This window comes from Canis lupus, chromosome 2 (genome assembly GCF_048164855.1).
Source record: "Canis lupus baileyi chromosome 2, mCanLup2.hap1, whole genome shotgun sequence".
NCBI classification, from domain to species: Eukaryota; Metazoa; Chordata; class Mammalia; order Carnivora; family Canidae; genus Canis; species Canis lupus.
Genome location: NC_132839.1, coordinates 49,902,390 through 49,925,234, shown reverse-complemented (window position 1 = coordinate 49,925,234; position 22,845 = coordinate 49,902,390). Strand labels below are relative to the sequence as shown.

Sequence of the window (22,845 nt, the reverse complement as noted above, 5' to 3'; positions counted from 1 at the left end):
AGACAGCATTGATCCATTAACAATGCAAAGCATCATAGCCAAACTTCCTCCTGACTGACACATACAATATTCCAATTGTAACAAGTATCCTTAGGCCAAATGTAATAAATCTGCTCTTGTTTAAGTGGCAGGTGGTTGGGGTTGCTGCTTTTGCTGTTGGCAAATCAATAAAGAGAAAAACTCCCCTCTCATGGAGGAGGGACTCTGTGAAATTCTAGGACAGGGACTCAATTCCTTAGCAGCTGGGCAGCCGCTAAAAAGAATCCAGGTGGTTTTGAGAAGAGACTTTGCTGTGCCCTCTCCCCCTGGTTTCAATCCCCATACTGCAAGAGCAAGTGGAGGAGGGGAGGCAGAAGTGTGGAGGAGAGCAAACTCCAGCCCTGAACCAGCACTCTAGATGCTGCCCTACTTCGTAGGTCGTTGGCAAGGCTCTTGACCTAAGTCTGACTGCCGATAATGGGTGAAGACGGTGAGCAGAACAAAGGCAGCTGGACGGCTACTTGCAGGTGATTTCTCTTAGGGCAGGAGGGATTCTTTTCAAAGGAAAAGGTTGGAAAGCTGTTACCATGGTAACTCTCCAAGTTCTGAAGTGATGTAATCAGCTAATGCTCTGGAGAGCAGAGAGAAAATGGTGGATTTAGCACACATGAATAGCTAAATTCTACAAGTTTTTTACAAGGCTTTTTTCTTTCTTTTTTGATGATAAGTCTAGATATTAAGAAAGAAAAAAAGAAAGAAAAGAAAGAAAGAAGAAAGAAAGAAAGAAAGAAAGAAAGAAAGGAAAGAAAGAAAGAAAGAAAGAAAGAAAGAAAGAAAGAAAGAAAGAAGAAAGAAAAGGAAAGGCAAGGCAGAAAGAGAAAGGTAACAATAAAAGTAAAGTAGGGAGGAAGTGATGGAAGGAAGAAAACTGCAAAATAATTTATTCTAAACAAATATCCTTAGTAGCAAGAAAGACCTGCCTACAGAGTGGAAACTGAGAGAGAGAGGTTTGATTCTCTATGATTTTACCCTCTTGCATTTTATGAAGATTGATAGAAGAGTTTATTCTGTGACTCTGGATTTCTTCTATTGGCACATTGGGATGAATATTATTATAAGGTACTTACCTTGCTACAACTGGGTTATTATCAGTTTAACATAAGATTTCTGCCATTTTGTCTTCAATGGCTATTACTATTGGCATTGTGAAATATGACTGTACACATGCTTGATATCAATAATAAAACTAATCATAAGCTACCTCTAAGACAGTACAACTCACTCTATTCTAAGTAGTAAAAAAAAATTGTTCTTGAGAGACTTTTTAAAAAATGCTTAGAGATTGTTCAATGAATTCTTCGACATCATAGTCCTGTCAAGGGGTTGTTAACTCAACATCTTTGGCCCCTCCCCCTTTGTCATACTTGCTTGGTTAAACTCCACTTAAGTTCGACCCCACTCCCTGCCTTCAATGGGCAAGCTGAATGTGATTCAAGAAAACAAAATCCTCACACCCAGGCCGACTGGCCACACTAAAATTCATGGCCTCATTGAGCTCTCATCACTGCCAAGGGGCTCTCCATAGTCTCTGTCACAGTCTTCTATTGTCCTGAGTGACTACTTACCCTCCATTTCCTTAAGTCTCCAATATGAGGATGAACATCCTTCATCCTCAGTTTCAACTGTTGGCTGATCCTCATTTTGCTGGGAAAACAGAACCCATAAGGAGTGTTTCCTCACTCTCCCACTCAATTTCCTAATTTGTCTTGATCTGTAATGATCCATTGCCTGCCTCCTCTCCTGTTACATGAATCATATCCATAGTATGGCCCAGGACCAGATCCTCCATATGTGACTGGATCTGATGGCCCAAGAACACTCATCACCATTAACTCCACCATCAATCCTGTTCTCTCTCTTCTATATCATCAAGTATTTCCTCTCTTCCAGATCATTTTCAGCAGCAGAAAAATATGTTATTTTGTCTCCTATATTTCACACAAAAAGATAAGTACAAACTTGTCTTGACTCTAATCTCAACCTGCTTTGCAGCCTTGTTGCAAAATTCCTGAGAGTTCCCTATTCTCACTGTGGTCTCTTTCACATGTTCCCACTCTCTCCTGGACCAACTCCTTTAATGCTCTTTCCCCTCATCACTCCAGAAAAAAGCTTTTGTAGCCATCATCAGTGAAATTACATTGCTTCATCCACAATCTATGCACAGTCTTCCTCTTACTTGACTGGCACCATTTTAGGAAGCCAGTTACTCCCTACTTCTTGAAATACTTTGTCCCCTTGGCCTCTGAAACATCCACCTCCTACCTTACCTTCAACATCACTGGGTTTCCCTTTCAGGCTATCTTGTTGACTCCTCTTATGTCAGCCTCTAAATGTTGCACTTATTTGTTCCTCTGGTGGATACTCTGAGGATGCCCAAATTTCTAGCTCCAGTCAACACCTCTTCTCTGAACTCCAGACATGTGTATTCAATTCTCCATGTAACATTTCTCCTTGCATGTCTAACAGCCAACTGAAAATAGAATCCTTGAGTTCTCTCCTGCCCACACTAACCATCCCTTCTTACCATGCTGTGGTCGATGAATGTTTGTATCCCCTCAAACTTTGTATATTGAAAGCCTAAATCCAGTGTAGTGGTATTTGGAGGTGGGGCCTTTGGGATGTGATTAGGCTTAGATGAGATTATGAGGGAAGAGCCCCATAATGGGATCAGTGTCCATATGACAAGAGGAAAAGATAGAGCCCCTTCCCTCCACCTCTGTAATGTGAGAGTAGAGCAAAAACCAGGAAGAGGGACCTCACCAGCATCCAAATATGCCCATGAAACCTTGATCTTGGACTTCTTGGCCTTCAGAATTGAGTGAAATAAGTGACTGTTGTTTACACCATCTGATTTATGGTATTTTGCTATAGCAGCCTAAGCTAACATGAAACTCAGTATTTCCCATATAGTAAAGGGCACTATAGTGCACCTGGTTGCTTAAATAAAAGTAAAAATTGGGAGTCATCTTTGAATCCTCTCCTCTCATATTTTAAATCCAATACCTTATAAAAATCTGTTGGTTCTAATTCCAAAATATATCCAAACTCTAACCATTTCTCATCTCTTACACTGCTGTCAGTCTCTTTTAAACAACCACATCATGCCTTGACTTAATTATTACATAATTTTTTATCTGGCTTCTCTACTTCTACTTTTACCATGCTATTATCTCTTGATACAGTAGTCAGAGGACTTCTTTAAACATAAAGTCAGATCATGATATTTCCCTGCTCAAAACCTTCTTGTAGCATCTGATATTACCAGAATAAATTCCAAATTCTGATAAGGTCCTATAAGATGCTACATAATCTGCCTCCCATCTGCTTCTCAGACTTCACCTTCTACCGCTGTGACTCCTTCTCACTGTTCCACATACATAATAGCCTTGTTGAGCACACCAAGTGAATACTCACAATTCTGTTGCTTGGCCAGAACACTTTTCCCCTAGATATTCCTATGGTTTGTGCCCTCCTTTTATTGAGGTCTTTATTTAAATGTCTCTAAGAGAGGCTTTATCTGTCGACTCTATATAAATTATTCTATTCCATCCTCTTACTCTCTTTTACTTTTTTTCCACAGTGCTAACTTATATTCTATATTTATCTCTTTCTCATCTGTCACTTCAGAATATAAGATCTGTAAGAGACTTTGTTTCTTTTGTTCATTGCTGTATTCTTGGAGAAAAGACAATGTTTTTCACATCATAGATTCTTAGTAAATATTTGTCAAGTAGATGAATGAATAAGTGAATGAATGAACAGTATGTTAGGATCCTCCACTCACAGAATATCTCAGTGATTTTTGTGATTCTAATCCTACCATGGGATTACAAGATTTTTAGCCATATGCAGAGCAGAAAATGAACAGTCAGGTCCTTGGTGATCAATATATGTATGCACCTTTGGTTACATAATACTATTGTTGAATATTGATTCCAGCTCCCATTGGTCAGTTTCCTGGGCATCAGAAATATCCTTCATAAAAGTCATAAACCCTAGACTTAATATTTATAGATGCCACCTATTTTGGACATTGCATTGTAGCTGGGCTCTAACCTCTCCTACTCATTATCTACCTCCCTCCTATTCTCAGGGGAAGATCAAATTCTCTTAGAAGATGGCATTTCCAGCTTACCATTCAAAGAAATTCCATCCTCTGCCTTTTTGGAAATATCAAGAAAATACCGTCATTGAGGTTGTGGAGGTAAAATGTAGCCCTTTCCTCAACGTTTTTGCCAAGTCTTGTTGATGCCAGAGTTTGTAGGAAAAGAGATGAGTAGAAGGAATCAGAGAAATAGGATATAGCCAGGGCTTAAGCGGAGGATTTCTCTCCTTTTTGAAATTAATTATGGGGACACACTGAGGTTGTTTTGAAGCCCTCATGTAAACACTGATAAAGACAAAAGAACTCTGAAGGAGCTAATTCTAAATAAGTTGTCCTTTATTGGAAATAAGAATATGTGGTGGAGTTGTTTTCTCACCACCCTCACAGCTGGAATAATTTGTGTGGTAATAATTTCATTGCTCCAGAGGGCTTAAGAGTTGATCCTGAAGATCAAAAGGGCTTTATTATTCATTTTTGTCATGGCCTCTCCTAAGCTTGATAGTGTTTTGCTGTGGAAGTTATCTGAGAAATTATTGGTCAGTCTCTCTTGGAGAACTCTTTATCAATTGCTTTGTAAAGTGAATTTCTAAGAGCTGCATCAGCCCAAGTCTCGGCAAAAGTTGAAATGGAACCCTTACAAACTCATTTGTGATAATAGTTGGGAATGAAACAGAAGAGCTGAGAAACAGTTGTTTGGCTCCATACTACAACCTAACCACCTTGCTAAGCATCAAACACAACTTTCATTCCCTCCATTTCAAGTGAAAATTTAAAAGAAATATCTGGTTAAAGCATAACAAAGATGTTGGAATCAGAAAGACATTGACTCATTGATTCAAATCATGTTTCAGCTCCTTGTTATCTTGTCCTTAGGTAAATTCCCTAACCCTTCTGAAGCTCTGCATCCTTATTTGAAATTTAGGATTAAATGATATCACCTATCTCATGGTATTATTTTCAGATTAAAGTGTGATTATTGGGATCCCTGGGTGGCGCAGCGGTTTGGCGCCTGCCTTTGGCCCAGGGCGCGATCCTGGAGATCCGGGATGGAATCCCACGTCGGGCTCCCGGTGCATGGAGCCTGCTTCTCCCTCTGCCTATGTCTCTGCCTCTGTGTGTGTGTGTGTGACTATCATAAATAAATAAAAATTTTTTTTAAAAAGTGTGATTATTAAAATGTTAAGCATAGCATCTGTCAAATAGTTCATATGCAAAGGCTAGTTGTATGTATTAGCAACTATTGCTACAATGATACTGCATAATAATCTACTCAAAATTCAGTAGCTTACAATGATTCACATTTATTCTTTTGTTCAAGAGTCTGCAGGTTGAACACAAGTTGTGCTTGACTAGCCAGTTGTGCTTGAGTTGTGGTTCAACTGGGCTTGACTCTAGGATGCTTGTTGGATTCAGTTATGTTCCATATGTGTTTATTCCATGGCCAAGGCTAAGACTCAATAGCTATCTGGATTGTGTTCTTCTCTTGATGGGTCACTGAAACACCATGCTAAGCCAAAAGTCATAAGCACATTTAAACCTTCTGTTTACATCACATCTGCTAAAATTCCATTGGTCAAAGCAAGTCACATGGCAACCTCAACACAATGTGGTAGGATGAATTTCACCCACTGCAGAACAGGTAAGGAAGTGTATATTTGACAAACAATAATTTTAACTATCACACTATAATAAGAAAGCTATATTAATTTATTATTATCATTAGTAGTAGTAGTAATAATAGTAAAGAAAAATCATTTAAAAAAAAAAAAAGAAAAATCATTTATTCTTTCCACTGATTTTGTTTGGTTGTCAATCCATGCCAGGGACTGCCTAGCCACTGTCTCTCAAGTAATATTAGGCTTTTCCCAATCATAGAGTGACTTGGATGTGTGGTTTTAAAAGATGAATTCAAAGACAATTACCTAAGTTGTCCAATTATTTTCACCAGCTTGGAAATAGAAAATAAATGAGTGACCAAACACAGTTCATTCCTTGCTGTATATTGACTAACTAATTTACCATTTTAGTAATTCCTTGGACATCTCTGAGCATCGGGGTTTTTTAATATAAAAAATGGAAAGATGTCTTATTAAGTACCCCCTACTTTAGTGAGTATTTCCACACATGAAAAGACTTTTGCTTTACACTAATCAGTCTCATGCATTTTAAGCAAAACAGAAAAGCATTGAACATAGTCAATTGACATTTATTAGAAGGAAGGCTGGCATCAAATGCCAGGTTCATTAGCCACAGAATAACTCACGGACAATGGAAATGATTCACAAAATACATTGCTTGACCTTTGCTGTGATGGGATAGACAACTTAAAGAGGCTAGTCCAACAGAAAACTAGGTGTCATGTCTTAGGAATTCCCTACTAGACACAGTAGATCACTAGGATGGAGGTAGGGGAGCTGGATATGAAATATGAAGCAAAAAAGAAGATCTTTGTCAGATGTCACTTGGCAAAACAACCTTCTTTCTGTCTTCCATTCATTTTTCAAGCCCAGAAGAAGACCTATTGACCATTCATGAATGAAGCTATCAGCTCTACAGAAACATGGGATGGAAGATTGCCAAGTTAGATTATCTCTGCTCCACAATTCCATTGGCTAAAAAACCAGAGGGAAAGAGCAAAAGCTAGAACCTGATAAATGTAAGTTGAGCATGCAGGAAGGTTTTCCACCTTAGAAGGCTGATAAATATTGAAATATCTTAAGGTTTAGTTGACAGCTTGTCTCACCCACTCTCAGTATGGAGAATGAAAGAAAGAAAAATGACTGGCATTTATTGTTAATAAGGAACTTCTATCCCATTAAACACCACAAGAACCCAGCCAGGTAAGTGTAATAACCTTATACTTTCAAAAAAGAATCCAGGATTTTTTGGGTTAAACACATTGTTACCCCTAAAAATGTTATTAGAGAATGATGGGATGACCTCAAACCTAGCTTCTGATTTTTCCACCATATTACATTTTGATCTTGAAGATATGCACACAGATTTTGAAAATTTTATTGCTTTTAGCAAAACTAAGGGAGATAGACTAAATTAATGTTCACAAAATCCCTTTCAGTCCCAGACATCTGTGAGTCTATGATATACAGCAAATTTTTTCTTCTGTAAGCCCAAACCGTAGGCTCTGATGGACATATTTTTTCCTTGTTTTCCTCTGTCAGTTCCTTGACTGCCCCTCACAGCCACTTTGCAAGTCTTGATTGCCAAGCATTTATTTTCTTTTTCCAGTTTGTCTGGAAGACAGAAAGCCCCTGGGAAAGGATTCTTGGGCTTTTGATAGAAGGCCCATGAAATATCTGTAATTATGGATAACATTTTTGTACCCAGTAAATGGCTAAAAGGAGTCCTATGATAGAAACTTTTAGAAGATAATTGAATGTGTCAACTGGATCAAAAAATTATGTATTTGCTCCACCTCTGCAAACTGTGATAAATAGTCCATTGTCTGGAAAGTTTGCTTGGCATTTTCTTTTGCACTGCAAAATTATTGTAGCCCTTATCACTGAATTTTTGGTTAACATTTCAAAGAAATTCTTTAGAATTAATCTTGTAGATGCCAGATGCTACACATAGTTACCTGGAAAACAAAGATTTTAATAATTCAAAACTTCAATTTATTTCTATCATTAACCTAGACAAAAGCAATGTATGTATTTTTAGCAATTTATTGGTGAAAAATGGGGTGTGTCTCATGCTTGAGTAAAAATTAGCATTTCTCTATCTGAACAATGAAGTGAAAGAAAAAGCATTTTTTCTTCATTATTTATGTACACAATTGTGTCCTTTGCATAATTGCCTTGAAACAGAAGCACCTTATTAAAATGGACAATCAATAGTAGCAATAGAATTCCCAAGCAGAAGAACAAAACAAAATATAAATTAAAATTTTCTATTAAAGCCCGGCAGTATATATCTTGGCCTGACTGAAAAGAATTGAGGCTTGTTTAAACATTGGTAAATCATAAGGAGCAGGAAGAGTAAATGGAAATAAAGAAGAATCAAATCTAGATCAGGGTGAGAATTTTTCTAAGCTCAAAAGGAGTGGCCGAAATAACAAAGGGGAAGCTCAGTAAGTACTTCCCATACAAATTACAATTTCTCCAAAATTGCTTGACAGGCAAATAAACCCTGGGAAATATTTGCTCTAAACAGGACAAAGGGTGATATCCTTAATAAGAAAAGAGCTCATGACAAAAGGTAATAATAAAATAATTAAGTTCCTCATAAATAAAGGGAGAAGGGAAGTAAGACAATTTCAGACACAGACACATCAGTGGCTAATAAACATTTGATCATTTTTCAACTCTGCTCATTATCAGAGAAATGGAAGTTGGAATAACAATGAGATACTATTTTTAACCTATCAGATTAACAGAACTGTAAAAAAATGAGAACATTCAATTCTGGAGCTTGAGCACAGAGACATAGACCTGCGCGACACAGCTGGAAGCAATGCAAAGTGGTTCCAGCCCTGAAGAAGCAACGCGGAGGACAATGGGAGAGCCTTGAAAATAATTTGTGACACTCACCTCCAAAATTCTGTTTCTGGGATTCGAATGATGGAAATGATCTGAAAAGAAGAACGGGTTGTCTGCCAAAGACATTCATTGCATTGCTGTTTGTAATATTACAATTGTGGGGGAATAAAGTTTCCAAAAATTATGGTGATATTAAACAAATTAGAATAAAAAATGTAGCACTCAAATATCTGTAAAATATTTTAAATAGTATCATAAAATGCCTAGTATTTCATGTAAAATATAAAATTAGGGTATAAAATGTTATATGTAGGGGTGCCTGGGTGGCTCAGTCGGTTAAGCATCTGCTTTCAGCTCAGGTCATGATCCCAGGGTCCTGGCATCAAGCCCCTCAATGGGCTCCTGGTTCAGGGAACCCTCTTCTCCCTCTCCCTCCCTCCCCCTCTGCCTGCTGCTCCCCCACTCCTGTGCTTGTATACTCTCTGTCAAATAAATAAATAAAATATTTTTTAAAAGTTACCTATAGAATGAGATCAAAGATATAAAATAATGGATAAAAAGGACCAGAGTGGATTATGATTAAATGCTAATAAAGGGGGGGTCCCTGGGTGGCTCAGCAGTTTAGCCCGCATCCAGCCCAGGGTGTGATCCTGGAGACCTGGGATCGAGTCTCACGTCTGGCTCCCTGCATGGAGCCTGCTTCTCCCTCTGCCTGTGTCTCTGCGTCTCTCTCTCTCTCTCTCTGTGTCTCTCATGAATAAATAAATAAATAAATAAATAAATAAATAAATAATCTAATATTAGTTGACCATAAAGTTGAGGGTCCACTTCTGGGTTCTCTATTCTGTTCCATTGATCTATGTGTCTGTTTTTGTGCCAGTACCACACTGTCTTGATGACCACAGCTTTGTAGTACAACCTGAAATCTGGCATTATGATGCCCCCAGCTGTGGTTTTCTTTTTTAAAATTCCCCTGGCTATTCGGGGTCTTTTCTGATTCCACACAAATCTTAAAATAATTTGTTCTAACTCTCTGAAGAAAGTCCATGGTATTTTGATAGGGATTGCATTAAACGTGTATATTGCCCTGGGTAACATTGACATTTTCACAATATTAATTCTGCCAATCCATGAGCATGGAGTATTTTTCCATCTCTTTGTGTCTTCCTCAATTTCTTTCAGAAGTGTTCTATAGTTTTTAGGGTATAGATCCTTTACCTCTTTGGTTAGGTTTATTCCTAGGTATCTTATGCTTTTGGGTGCAATTGTAAATGGGATTGACTCCTTAATTTCTCTTTCTTCAGTCTCATTGTTAGTGTATAGAAATGCCACTGACTTCTGGGCATTGATTTTGTATCCTGCCACACTGCCAAATCGCTATATGAGTTCTAGCAATCTTGGGGTGGAGTCTTTCGGGTTTTCTATGTAGAGTATCATGTCATCGGCGAAGAGGGAGAGTTTGACTTCTTCTTTGCCAATTTGAATGCCTTTAATGTCTTTTTGTTGTCTGATTGCTGAGGCTAGGACTTCCAGTACTATGTTGAATAGCAGTGGTGAGAGTGGACATCCCTGTCTTGTTCCTGATCTTAGGGGAAAGGCTCCCAGTGCTTCCCCATTGAGAATTATATTTGCTGTGGGCTTTTCGTAGATGGCTTTTAAGATGTTGAGGAATGACACTCTGAAGAGTTTTGATCAGGGGAAAATTAACAAGGCAGGAAACCACAAATGTTGGAGAGGATGCGGAGAAAAGGGAACCCTCTTACACTGTGGGTGGGAATGTGAAATGGTGCAGCCACTCTGGAAAACTGTGTGGAGGTTCCTCAAAGAGTTAAAAATAGACCTGCCCTAGGACCCAGCAATTGCACTGTTGGGGATTTACCCCAAAGATTCAGATGTAATGAAATGCCGGGACACCTGCACCCCGATGTTTCTAGCAGCAATGGCCACGATAGCCAAACTGTGGAAGGAGCCTCGGTGTCCAACGAAAGATGAATGGATAAAGAAGATGTGGTTTATGTATACAATGGAATATTACTCAGCTATTAGAAATGACAAATACCCACCATTTGCTTCAACGTGGATGGAACTGGAGGGTATTATGCTGAGTGAAGTAAGTCAGTCGGAGAAGGACAAACATTATATGTTCTCATTCATTTGGGGAATATAAATAATAGTGAAAGGGAATAGAAGGGAAGGGAGAAGAAATGGGTAGGAAATATCAGAAAGGGAGACAGAACACGAGGACTCCTAACTCTGGGAAACAAACTAGGGGTGGTGGAAGGGGAGGAGGGCAGGGGGTGGGGGTGAATGGGTGACGGGCAGTGAGGGGGGCACTTGACAGGATGAGCACTGGGTGTTTTTCTGTATGTTGGCAAATTAAACACCAATAAAAAATAAATTTATTATTAAATAAAAAAATGGAAAAAAATAATGGCATAGTAGTGTAGTTGGTAAAAATCTGTTTTTTCATTCATTTTTTAATTGAATTAAATAATTCAATTTTCTAATTAACTCAAGTAATTCAACATTTAATTCAACATTAAAATGTAATTCAACATTCAAGATTTAATTCATTAATTTAATTCATTTTATGAATTGAAATAAATTTAATTCCTGTTAATAAATAAATAAATAAATAATCTTTTTAAAAATGCTAATAAAGGTTGTATCTGGTTGGTAAGATTATGGGTAGAGTGACCACGTAATTTGTGTTCCAAGAAGGGACACACCCAAATGTCTACATATCAGGGAATATTCTTCCATCAATAAAGCCTAATGGGAATGTTACTTTTTATTAAGGTCCCTAAATATTTTTCAGGCAAGGACTACTTTTTATGAAAGAGTTATTTCTAATTATCCAAGAGATACATGCTCATTGTAGAAAATTTAGAGAACACAGAAAAAATGTGAAACTTGAGAAATTATACCGATATAAATGGTAGGTAAGTAGTAGCTCATTTGCAGGTGGTTTGAGAGAAGTGTGGCTGAGAAACCACTTGGGATGAGAAACACAGGAGGTCAGTGGGCAGATTTAATGTTGGAGAAGCATGTATGAGGTCAGATGGAGTTTTTGCAAAGGAGTGAATTCCCTGTCCTTGGAATCATCTGAGTAGAAGCCGGCTGACTCCTTCAGGAATGTTCTTAAAGAGAACTGAAGGCTGCCTGGGAAACCAACCCTGAGATATGGGGTTTTTTGGAAGACCAGTCTTGGACCAAACTCAGCAGGACTGCAGTCTAACCTGGAGACGTAAGGATGTGCACGCAGATCATTGCTGGCAGTAGTCCCACCGGAGGAGCAGTGTATGGGTAGGCAGGGAGTGGGAAGAGTCGAAACCATCAGAGAATGCTATCTTACATTTGAGTATAGTCTTTTCAGAGTAGTTTTACATACCTTTATATTTTTTTAACGTGTTGTTTTTATTGAACATGGGACATTATTAACATTCTAGAAATTCCCTTATTCCCCTCCTAACTGTAACCTCATTTTCCCCCTGAAAGAAGCCAATATCCTTACTTCTTATTCCTCTGGCCTGTTCTGAAATCCTTCTAGATGGAATCATATAGTCTACCCTCTCTTAGGTGTGGCTTCCTTCATCCAACATTATATTTGTGAAATTTCTCCATACTGTTACCTTTATAGCCTTTAATTCTCACAAGAACCCCTAAAGGTAAGTTAAAAAAGCATTAGCGGTTAGCTGTGAAGACAAGGAAATAACCACCAAGAGACTATGTGACTTGCCCAAGGTCACATAACCAGTAACCAGTCAGTAAGGGGTACCCAGATCTCCACGCTCTGGGTTAGCACCCCTGGTGAAGTATGGTTTTGTGGGGACAGGGTGGGAACTGGGTTTACTCATATCTTGGCTCTCCTTCACACCCCTTTGGTAAGTTGGGCAAGTCGCTTAACTTCTCTGAAAATTGAGTGCCTCCCTAGAGAATGAAACCCCTGATGTCAATGCCTCGTGCACACTTAATATTTGTCAAGTAGATGAACAAATGAGTCTGGTTGTCAGGAGAAAACGAGATCATGTGTATAAAATCTAGTATGGTGCTTGGCCTTTTCCAGCCCTCAATGAACTACAGCTTGAGGAGGCCCTGAAAAGGACATCTCATCCCCGGGGGGGGGGGGGGGCTCCCAGTGCCTGACTGATTCTGATGCATCAGTTAGAACACATTAAAATATGAAAACAATCATCTGGGAATTTGCAGTCTGAGTGCTTGGTGCTGTACCGGTGACCTGGATGACCCACTGTATACTCAATGTCACCTAGAAGTTTCAGTCTAGTGACAGCTCCTCTCATTAACTTTCTTAAAGGCTTTCAAAGTGTGTCTCGGACCCCTACTTACTCCCAGCTTTGGTGCTATGTACACAAATGTCAGCTTTTCAAAGCTAATCTCTTCCTGAGTTTTTGACATGCGTATAGTGCTGGCGAATTTGCAACAACCTCCAGAACGCATAGCTTTGCTCAAGCGGAATGTAAAACCCATCCAGCTGGCAGGCCAAGCTGAGAAATCTACGCTCATCTAAGTTAGTTTGTGCATAAATGCTCTCTGGGGTTTTACCTATTTTGCAACTTGCTCTTGCTGTAAAAGTTTCATCTTTGGAATGTTAAGTCACTGAGCCATAAAAAGATGTGACATGACAACAGTCAACAGGCAGTGTCACTTGGTATGTGTGGTGCTAGCTCTGAGGGAATTTGGGGATGGATTTCTAAACATTGTGGCACCCTATCCTTTAATATATAATAGTTACATTTTATTAAGCACTTAGTATATGTCAGACTTTGTTAGCTACTCTTTCAGTGTTGGCATTTCATCTTTAGAATAAACCCCATGAGATAGGATTATCATCATTTTATAGAAAAGGAAGCAGATCCAGAAAAGTTAAATGACTTCTTCAAGGTCACAAAATTCCTAATGGGCAGAGCTGGGATAGGAGCCTAGCGCTGCCTGATTTCAACACTAGTTCTTTCCTCTGTGACTTGAAGCAGGAACGAGGAGACTCTAAGGAGAGAGGTCTGGAATGTGAGGCCCAGGAAAGAGACACAATTTGACCTTATTGATCATTTCTATCAGAGTGGGCACCATTGTTTCTCCAGAGTCCAGATGATTGAATCATTAAAGAATACAGCCTGCCCTGGCTAGAGAAGAACAGATGTTAGCACACCTGCCAACAAGGAGGTCAAGGGCCCTGACTTTGACCCCAGGCCATATCTATTCAAAGGCTGCCTGCAGGTGCTCTGGAGAATTAGACAGCTTTCCAGATTTTTCTTTCACCACCAAGGTGAGGTGCACTCTGCTGGTCTATTTTGGTTCTTTATTTAATATAGCACTTCTTTTCTGCCAAAACATCTGCTCCAAACATGAGAGTTTAAAATAATGGTCATCATATAAACAAAACAACAAACACACCCTTAGATAACCTCCAATAATGAGGAAGGAAATATAAACCTGTTGCTTCCCATGAGGGCCAGGCCCTCCTGCACCTTTGAGGTAAGACACATGTCTCTGTGCGCACCCCCCTTGCTCCTTCTCTTTTGTCTTTAGAGCCACTTAGGTCTTTAATGTAACCTCTGTCCAAACTGTCACCTAAGGTTGAAATTCATACTTCCTTTTTATATCCACTCCCCCACCATCATCTAAGCCATCCCTCCCCAGGACCACTTGTCCCACCAGCCCATGCTCCATTCCCACCCTCACCCCCCATAATTTATTCTCCTCAAAGTTGCTGGTGTATCATTTGAAACACACAAATCACATTCTATATGGGGCAAATTTTATTTTCCAAATCAGCTACACCAATACATCTCCTTCTACATGTTCTTATGAGGTGATATGAGGCTCCTCCATCAATAATAGAGTCTATATTCTCTCCCCTTGATGCTGAGCAGGTTTGGGGGAGAGCCTCCATGAATAGAACACAGCAGACTTCCAAGACAAAATAAGAAAAGGCAATACAAGCTACCACTGGGCTCATTCCTGGGATGCTGTCCTGGTAATCCAGCCACCAGATTTTGAGGAAACCAAACAGGAACACACAAGGGCCAAGTGCAGGCTGCCTGAGGTCCCAGGGGACATAAGTGAACAAGCCTTTGGATGACTCCTAACCCCAGCCTTAGAGCTGCCCATGCTCCACCAAGTGGGGCAGTCAGCCCATGTCTGCCCACAGGACAGATCTCTGAGCAAGAAAGATGTTGCCATTGTGTCAAGACATCCAGTTTATGGGAGGTTTGTTACCCTGCAATTGGAAACCAGAACTTCATCTCTCCTTTGCTTGAAAGCTTCTAAAGTCTTCCCTGTGCCTGTGCCATGTGAAAAAAGTCCAGCATCCTTACTTTGGTCTGCAAAACTGTGTGTGATCTAGCCCCTAGCAGCCCCTCCCATTTCTTCAGCCCTGTGCTCACTGCACTGCAACCAGATGCTTCTTTCTCCCCATTAAATCCACTAGGCTTGTACTGACTTCAAGGCCTATGTTCTTGATTTCTTCTGCCTGAATGCTATTTCCTGGATATTGGCATACCTGGATTCTGCCCATAATTCAGATTCCAGTTCATATTGCTTTCTTCGCTGGTTACCAAGGACCCACCTCTGGGTCTCTTCAGACTAGAAGTCACATATATAAGATGAGATGGTCATTGTGACATTTTTTCACAAACCATGTTCAGCTGCAAAGAAGCAGGCATGTAACAGGTGCAAAGTAGGATTTAAGCAGGGTTGGAGCCTTGTCAAGTGAGTTCATTGTTTGTGACCCCTTTGAAAGTGACTCTGCATCAGTAATCACTACTCCCACTAGAATCTCTGAGGGTGCTTTTCACCAAGACAATATGCTAATGTTGAAATAGTCACGGTTTCAAAGATGTGTTTATCAGGTGCTATTGAACTTTTTTGGCTCACCTGCAGTCACAGAGAGAGAATAGAAATTCCATGGCTCTCTTCAATCATCCTCAAGTCTTTATTCTTTATAAATGTATTTATTGAGTATTCTCTATGAGCAAGGAGGCTATATTCTAATGGGAGGGACAAATGCTAAGCAAAGAATAAAGTAGTGTATGTAAGCATGTGATAATATAGGAGGGAAGCAGGAGGCCTGGATGAAATGTGTCAATTGTCATGCAGCTATCCATGGAAGAGTGTCCCAGAAAGAAGGAATAGCAGGTGCAAAGTTCCTGGTTTGTGAGAATGTGTGGCATGTTCGGGAATTAGCAAACAAGACAGTTTGACAGGAGTGCAGTGATGAAGGGTTGAGAAGGAGGTAGAGTTCAAGAAACAGCATGGCTACATCTTATATGGACTTGTATAATCAAGGACTTTTTATTGTGCTCTGAGGAAGATGGGAAACACCATTTGGTTTCAAACATGTGACATATATTTGGGCTGCTGGCTAATGGGAGGCAGTAGAAGGACAGAAGAAACAGTAAGATTCACTGGGAGCCTCTTTCAATGATCCAGGAATGGAGTGACAGAGGCTTGCATGAAGGTGTTAGAAGATGGGATAAGGATTAAGTGGTCATATTTTGGATATATTTTAAGCATAGAGCCAACATTTGCTGATGGGTTAGATATCCACAGTGAGAAAAAACGGTGTCAATGGTGACTCCAAGTTTTTAGCCTGAACATGGAATTGCCATACACTTCAATTAAGAGCAGGTTTGGAGATGATAATCAGAAATGTCAGGAAACCCATTTCATACTGTATAGACAGCTGGATATGTGAGTATAGCTTTCAGAAAATATTAGTCTAGAGATATAAATTTGGTAGTCATCAGAGCATAAACAGTATTTATAATCACAAGTCTAGAAGATCTCACTGAGAAACGGATATAGAAAGAGGGAAAAAGTCCAAGAAGTAAGATGTGGAGATTTACAACATTTATAGGGACAATGGACCAATGAGATGGAAGAAGAGAGTGGTATGTGGAATGCTAAGGATAAGAGTATGCTTGGAGGGGGGCCTGGGTGGCTCAGTTGGTTAAGTGTCCAACTCTTAATTTTGGCCCAAGTCATGATCTCAGGGTCCTGGGATTAAGCCCTACATTGGGAGTCTGCTTAAGGATTCTCTTTTCTTTCTCCCTCTGCCCCTCCCCCTGTTTGTTCTCTCTCTCAAATAAATAAATACATCTTAAAAAAAAAAAAAAGAACATGCTTGGAGAGGAAGGGAGCAATCAACTGCTTGAAACAATGATGGACAGAGTAAGATGCATTTTGAGAATTGCCTGTGTTGCATTTGGAGATGAAGAAGTAATTGGCATCCTTGACAGGAGCTATCTTGGGGGTGGAGAGAGGATGAAAACCTGAATGACATTGGGTTCAGGAGAAGATAGGAGAAAAGGATATGAAAACAATGACTTTATTCTAGTGTATTTTTCCTGGAAAAATAGGTACAGATCCATGAAGAGGGATGTAGGTCAAGTGATTTTTTTTTAATATGAGAAACTTTAACATGTTTGTACACTAATGAAGAGTGAGGCAAGTTGATGATACAAGATGGAGAAGAAGCAACAGGTAATAATCCCCAAGGGAGGAGTTGGCCAGAGAAAGGAGAAAGAAAATCAATCAACAGAAACAAGAGAGTAAGAGATGTCTATGTAGGTCGGCAGATGGATATGGTGATGGGAATGCATGGAGATTACTTTCTGATTTTACTTTCTGAATTTACTTTCTGAAATTACTTTCTGCTTTTATGATGTAAAAGGAAATAGGAAACAAGGTAACTATTTGGGAGTGAAAATGAGAGAAGAGATAATGTAGGTTTAGGAAGAAGGTAATAGTCAAGCAGGAGAGTGGATGAGTAAATGGATTTGGGAAATGCAGTGAAATTAGTGACAGCATTAAAGGTCCACTTCAGGTTAGTGGTTAAGCTTTTAAAGTTAAATCAGTATAACATTTGACATATTCAGCTGCATACAGGGAATAGGCGTAACGTTGGATTTAAGCACGTGTAAGTTTTGTTGGGTGCTACGAACTGAACTGTGTTCTCCCACAATCCATATGTTGGGGCCCCAATCTCCAATGTGACTGTATTTGGAGAAATAAGAGTTAATTATGGTTAAGTTAGGTCCCAAGTGTGGGGGTCCAAATATAATAGAATAGGTGATATTATTTTTAAAAAATGAGAGATTTCTTTCTTTATCTTCATGCACCAAGAAAAGGCCATATAAGCACATAGTGAGATGGCACTGTCTGCAGGCCAAGAAGAAAGCTCTCACCAAGAATTAAATGGGCTTGGATTCCCCAGCCTCTAGAACTGTGAGAAATAGACTTCTGTTGTTTAAGTCACCCAGACTATGGTATTTGTTATTGTAGCCTAAGATAAGACCTCAGGTAAGTATGATAAAGGAAAGAGAGACAAGAGAGTTGAGGATGTGTGCAAGAGAAAGGTTATGATCACAGACCATGGAAACTACGTTAGGTGAGAAGGCAAGTGATGATGATGTGGGGTGAAGGATAGTACAACTGTTGAATATGACAAAATCAATGAATTATAGGTCTAAGAGTCCATAGAGTCTGGTATTTGAAGGGATAAAGTAGAAAGATAGGAGGCGATGGTCAGGAAGTGGGATGATTTCTTAAGATCGTAGAGGTAGTACAGTAATTGATGATGACAAAGTCTGGGGTATGATCAAGGAAGTGGAAAGCTTTATTCAACAAACCCTTCATTAACTCCTCAGCTAAGTGACTCATTGGTTCATGCCCAGACCCTGGTGGTCTTACCTTCAGCTACTAACAGATATGCCTGCTTCCATATGTCCAGGTGTGCCCAGGACAGTTCTGGCTTACATGATTTGTACCAATGTACAATACAATGTATTCATAGCACTCCTTTTCAGTCTCAGAATTATTCCAATTTGATTAATTATATGGTCTCCTCACCTCTGGTCCCCTGGTTCTATTTATTATGATCTCAAGAACCTGTAAATCTGAATCTCCAGATGACTTTCTCTTTGGCTGGAGTCTTCTTAACTTCTTACAGTCTTTCCTGTGAACTGAGAGGCTGGAGAGCTAGGAAAGGGAGGAGGGAAGGGAAGAGCCCAGCCTGGTCTTTATTTTCCTGCTTTTAGCACAGCAGGTTGAAAGTAAATGAGAAAAAGAGCTCATCTTGTTTATGATTTACATTTTTCCATGCTTAATCATGTATAATGAAGAGACATTTCCCTAGGGTCATTGGCTCATTAGCTCCTTATCCTCCCTTATTTTAGATACATATAACGTCAACCTGAATAGCATGGCACAGGTGAATCAAGAAACATCAAGTGGCTTTGCAGTCTTGGCCTTGATTTCCTCCTTTGTAAATGGGAGGATTTATTGTACCTACTCGACAGGGTAACTAGGATTAAATGAGTTAATACACGAAAACGTGAAATATTACTGACACATAGTAAGCACTATGCAATTGTAACACACACACACACAGTGATGGGGTAAGATGTGTATGGGGGTGGGAATGAACACTTACATAGCAGAGAGAGCATGACTCTACTAAGGAACACAGCACCGGGGCACTGATGCAATATTATGTTACAGATCACAGTAGTTTATTGAAATGAGGGGCATTTCTTGTCTGGACAGGATATGCTTTTTCTAGAAGGGAAAAGAGGAAACTCGTGCTTGCTTCAATTCAAGTCTCTTCAGAGAACTCTAACTTTGTTCTCTCACAGCCCAGCTACTCTGGGAAATGTGGAACAGCTTCTAGAAGCCTGGACATGGTTTCAGTTTTTGTCCATGCTTACAAAATGCATGAAATCAGTATTTACTTTTATGATATGACATAAATTGTGGGTGGGGTGCAGGGTGTTGGAGAAGAGTGTATCAACTGGGTCTAACCAGAAGACAGACATCATGAAGTCATTTAGATGGAGGAGGTATAAAATAAGTAATTGTTAAGCTGTGATAAGAGAGTAACTATAAAGATGGGGGTGGGGGACACCTGGGTGACTCGGTGATTGAGCACCTGCCTTTGGTTCAGGTGGTGATCTCAGGGTCCTGGGATCGAGCCCCACATCAGGCTCCCCACAGGGAGCCTGCTTCTCCCTCTTCCTCTGTCTCTCTGCCTCTCTCATGAATAAATAAAATCTTAAAAAAAAAAAAAAAAAAGATGTGTGTGTGGGGAATTCTAAAGAGTACCCTGAGGCTGAGGGAGAATATTCCTAGAAGGACAAATACTGAAGAGGTTCTGATGTCATTGGAAAAGCTGTAGCTAGCTATAGACCAGTGGGTGGCAGAAAAGCTCACTGGCTTGCAGGAGCCCTGGCTGGCCCACAGTCACTGTGTGGGCAGGAACAACCTTTAAGTCAAGGCTGGTGGGGAGGCATGTAGAGGGAGTCAGGGGCCCCATGGAGGAGCATGGCCTGGAGCGCATGGTGTCCACATCAGGAAGGCAGGAATCAACACCCCCACTGGGGACCAGTGGGTGTGTATACAAAAAGAATCAACAGGGGCATTGCTATAGAGGGAGCTGGAGAGCCTCTCTCTACAGGGATCTAAAGCACCTCTGTGTATGGCTTAGTCTGGCCTAGATTCATGTGGGGCCATCTGCACCCTAGAAGGTCAATCTGGAGGCATTAGGAGACAACTCTTACTCTCCTCTTTCTCTATTAGATGAAGTATCCCAATTTCTGACAACTCTTCCTTCTATAGCATTATGATCCTGGCCACATTGACTGAAAACTCTCCTTAGCTCTTGTCTGTTGCAATATTCCAGAGGTATCACACTGGTAAAGAATAACCAAAACAAATAAACTTCCTATGCCTAGATAGAAGAGTTTCGGAGAATTTTTGTTAGCTTTTCTAGCAATGATACAAAGATTGTATTTAAGTTAATGCATTGTGCCCCAAGCAGTGATCGCATACATGCAGCTATAACTGACCTTACCTCTCATTATTATTGTGGATATTATGGGCTTTCAAGCTCCCCAGGAAGTAGACTTTGCGTTTTTATCACCACAGTATTAAAGACTTGGAAATGTATTATGAGGTAGCATTTCTTTGACTGACATCCATTTTCTGACTCATTACCAGGAGGGGTCATTAGATAATCTTCTGATGGCATCGGGTAAATCTATTTCTTGAAACTATTCTCCTGGGATAAACAGATACTCGTCATTTTGTTCGCTGTGGTATCTCTAACTCTCAAAATGACTGATGGGCCATCATGTTATTCCATGGGGATGAAGTGCATCGGCCCCGGGGTTGGCTTTTGGTTTCCTTAGCAACTCTCTCCCAGGGACACCATGGCAGCCACGCTTATTCAAAGTCAGGATTCTAGCAACAACAAAAAATGACAGTATTTCAATTGAGATTTTTATACACCTAAATTAACTTTGCTCAAGAGAGAAGCATTTTGCATTGCTGTCATTTTTTTTAGTTTGTGTGCTACTTCTCATTAGAATAGCAAATTCCACCCTCAGAGGAGAGTTGGCTGGGAGGGGAGGGAGCTGGGGGTAGAGATTAGAGAGGCTTAATAACCTGAGTCTCAAAGAGGAAGTGGCTTTCTCTTAGTTCCAGTTTCTCCTATAGCCCTGAGGGGAACTAATTTAGAGTCTAAGCAAGCCCCGTCAAATACATGGTCTCCTTAGTACCGTGTTATTCAATCCAAGTAGAAATAACTTAGTCTTTCTCATTGTTTTTACAGAAAAGCTGGTCTCTGTGTGAGATTTATTACCATTTCCTACCAGGGTTTCTGAAGCTTGGCATCACTGATAATTTGGATCGGATAATTGTTGGGGGTGGGGCAGTTTGCCTTGTGTACTGGAGGATGTTTAGCAGTATTACTGGCCTCTACTCAATAGATGCTGGTAGATCCCCTCCCCTACTGGGACAGCCCGAAGTCTCCAGACATTGCCAGATATCCCCTGCGGGTGAAAATGACTCCAGTTGAGATCTATTGTCCAGAGGAAAGGTGTCATGTGATCCCATGAATACCTCATTGTCATTCTTCCTATATCAGTCCTCTTTTCAGTTTCCTAAACTAGATAACCTGTGCTCCAAGTGCTTGAGAGCCCATTCCTGGAATGCCCACTAAAGAGAGCTAGCTATGTTATATTTCCACATGATTTTGTGAGTATCACTGTAGCAACGATGTCCTCATTTGAGGTGATTTGACCTGCCTTCTGGCCTCAATCATTTCTCATCTCTGCCATAGCTACCCACTATCACACCCCGTATTTTTTTAAAATTTTATTTATTTATTCATGAGAGACAGAGAGACAGAGGCAGAGGGAGAGCAGGCTCCCTGCAGGTAACCTGATGCGGGACTCTATCCCAGGACCCCGGGATCACGACCTGAGGCAAAGGCAGACACTCAACCAATGAACCACACACGTGCCCCATTTTTTTTTTTTTGACAGTATGAATGTCACATGGAAAGCACTAACATCTCCCAGCCCCAAGACATGAAAGCTAAAGGCATACTAAAATAAAATGAGAGAGGGAGTATGGAGAGCCTACTGTGGATACCATAGGACACAGTTTTGCAGAATATTGTTTCTGCCTGTGCCTACAATTAACTGCAGAACTGGACACATCCAAGGGGGAAATTTATGTGACACTTGTCAGCCCTAGAAGATCACTACTGTTTTTTACAACAAGATCTACCTATAACAAAATTTCTAAATCAATTAAAAAGTAAGTGCAGCTCCTTGCATTTCTGCACGACCAGAACTACCTTTCTAGAATGAAGGTATCACTCTGCAAATCCTGAATATAGAGAACCAGTATTGCCAGATCTCAAAACATTGATAAGTTTACCCCAGTTTTTTTCTAGAGCCTTGGCAGGTAGAACTGACCTGTGCTGAAATTGAAGCAACTCTTGAAAAATTCAATGCAAGTTAGTGCCAGGCATGATGTACCCCAGCACAGATTCAGCAGTTGTTGGCTGGTTGTGCCAGAACTGGTTTTAATCCTAGGATGAAACCTGTGTGACAAGGGAGATGGAAAGACTGTGGGTTTTTACATCTGATTGACTTGAATTTTCAAGTCAACACTGGCTGTGTGATCTTAGGCACCTTATTTTACCCTTCTGAGCTTCCTCATCTGTAAAGTAAGAGTATAATGCACTCATCACAGGGTTGTCTTGGGGATTGGAAAGAATGCACATAAAGCTCTGAGCAGAATGTCCAGCCTGGGAATGAGCTGCTTCCTGGTGGCATAGTTACTCCATGCTGACAATACTTCTGATACACACGGCCTCGGGCTAACACAGCTAATGCA

The 22,845-nt window shown here is 40.2% G+C and overlaps 2 long non-coding RNA genes across 2 annotated transcripts; both read left to right on the top strand.

Annotated features, from left to right (window-relative positions):
* The first annotated feature begins 867 nt into the window (after positions 1–867).
* Positions 868–5,268, top strand: LOC140610232 (uncharacterized). Its single transcript, XR_012011973.1, has 3 exons — positions 868–1,098; positions 4,133–4,243; positions 5,106–5,268. It is a non-coding gene; the product is annotated as an uncharacterized lncRNA (long non-coding RNA).
* A 369-nt stretch (positions 5,269–5,637) lies between these two features.
* Positions 5,638–8,858, top strand: LOC140610225 (uncharacterized). The gene is made up of 3 exons (XR_012011970.1): positions 5,638–5,783; positions 6,650–6,800; positions 8,530–8,858. It is a non-coding gene; the product is annotated as an uncharacterized lncRNA (long non-coding RNA).
* The last annotated feature ends 13,987 nt before the right edge of the window (positions 8,859–22,845 follow it).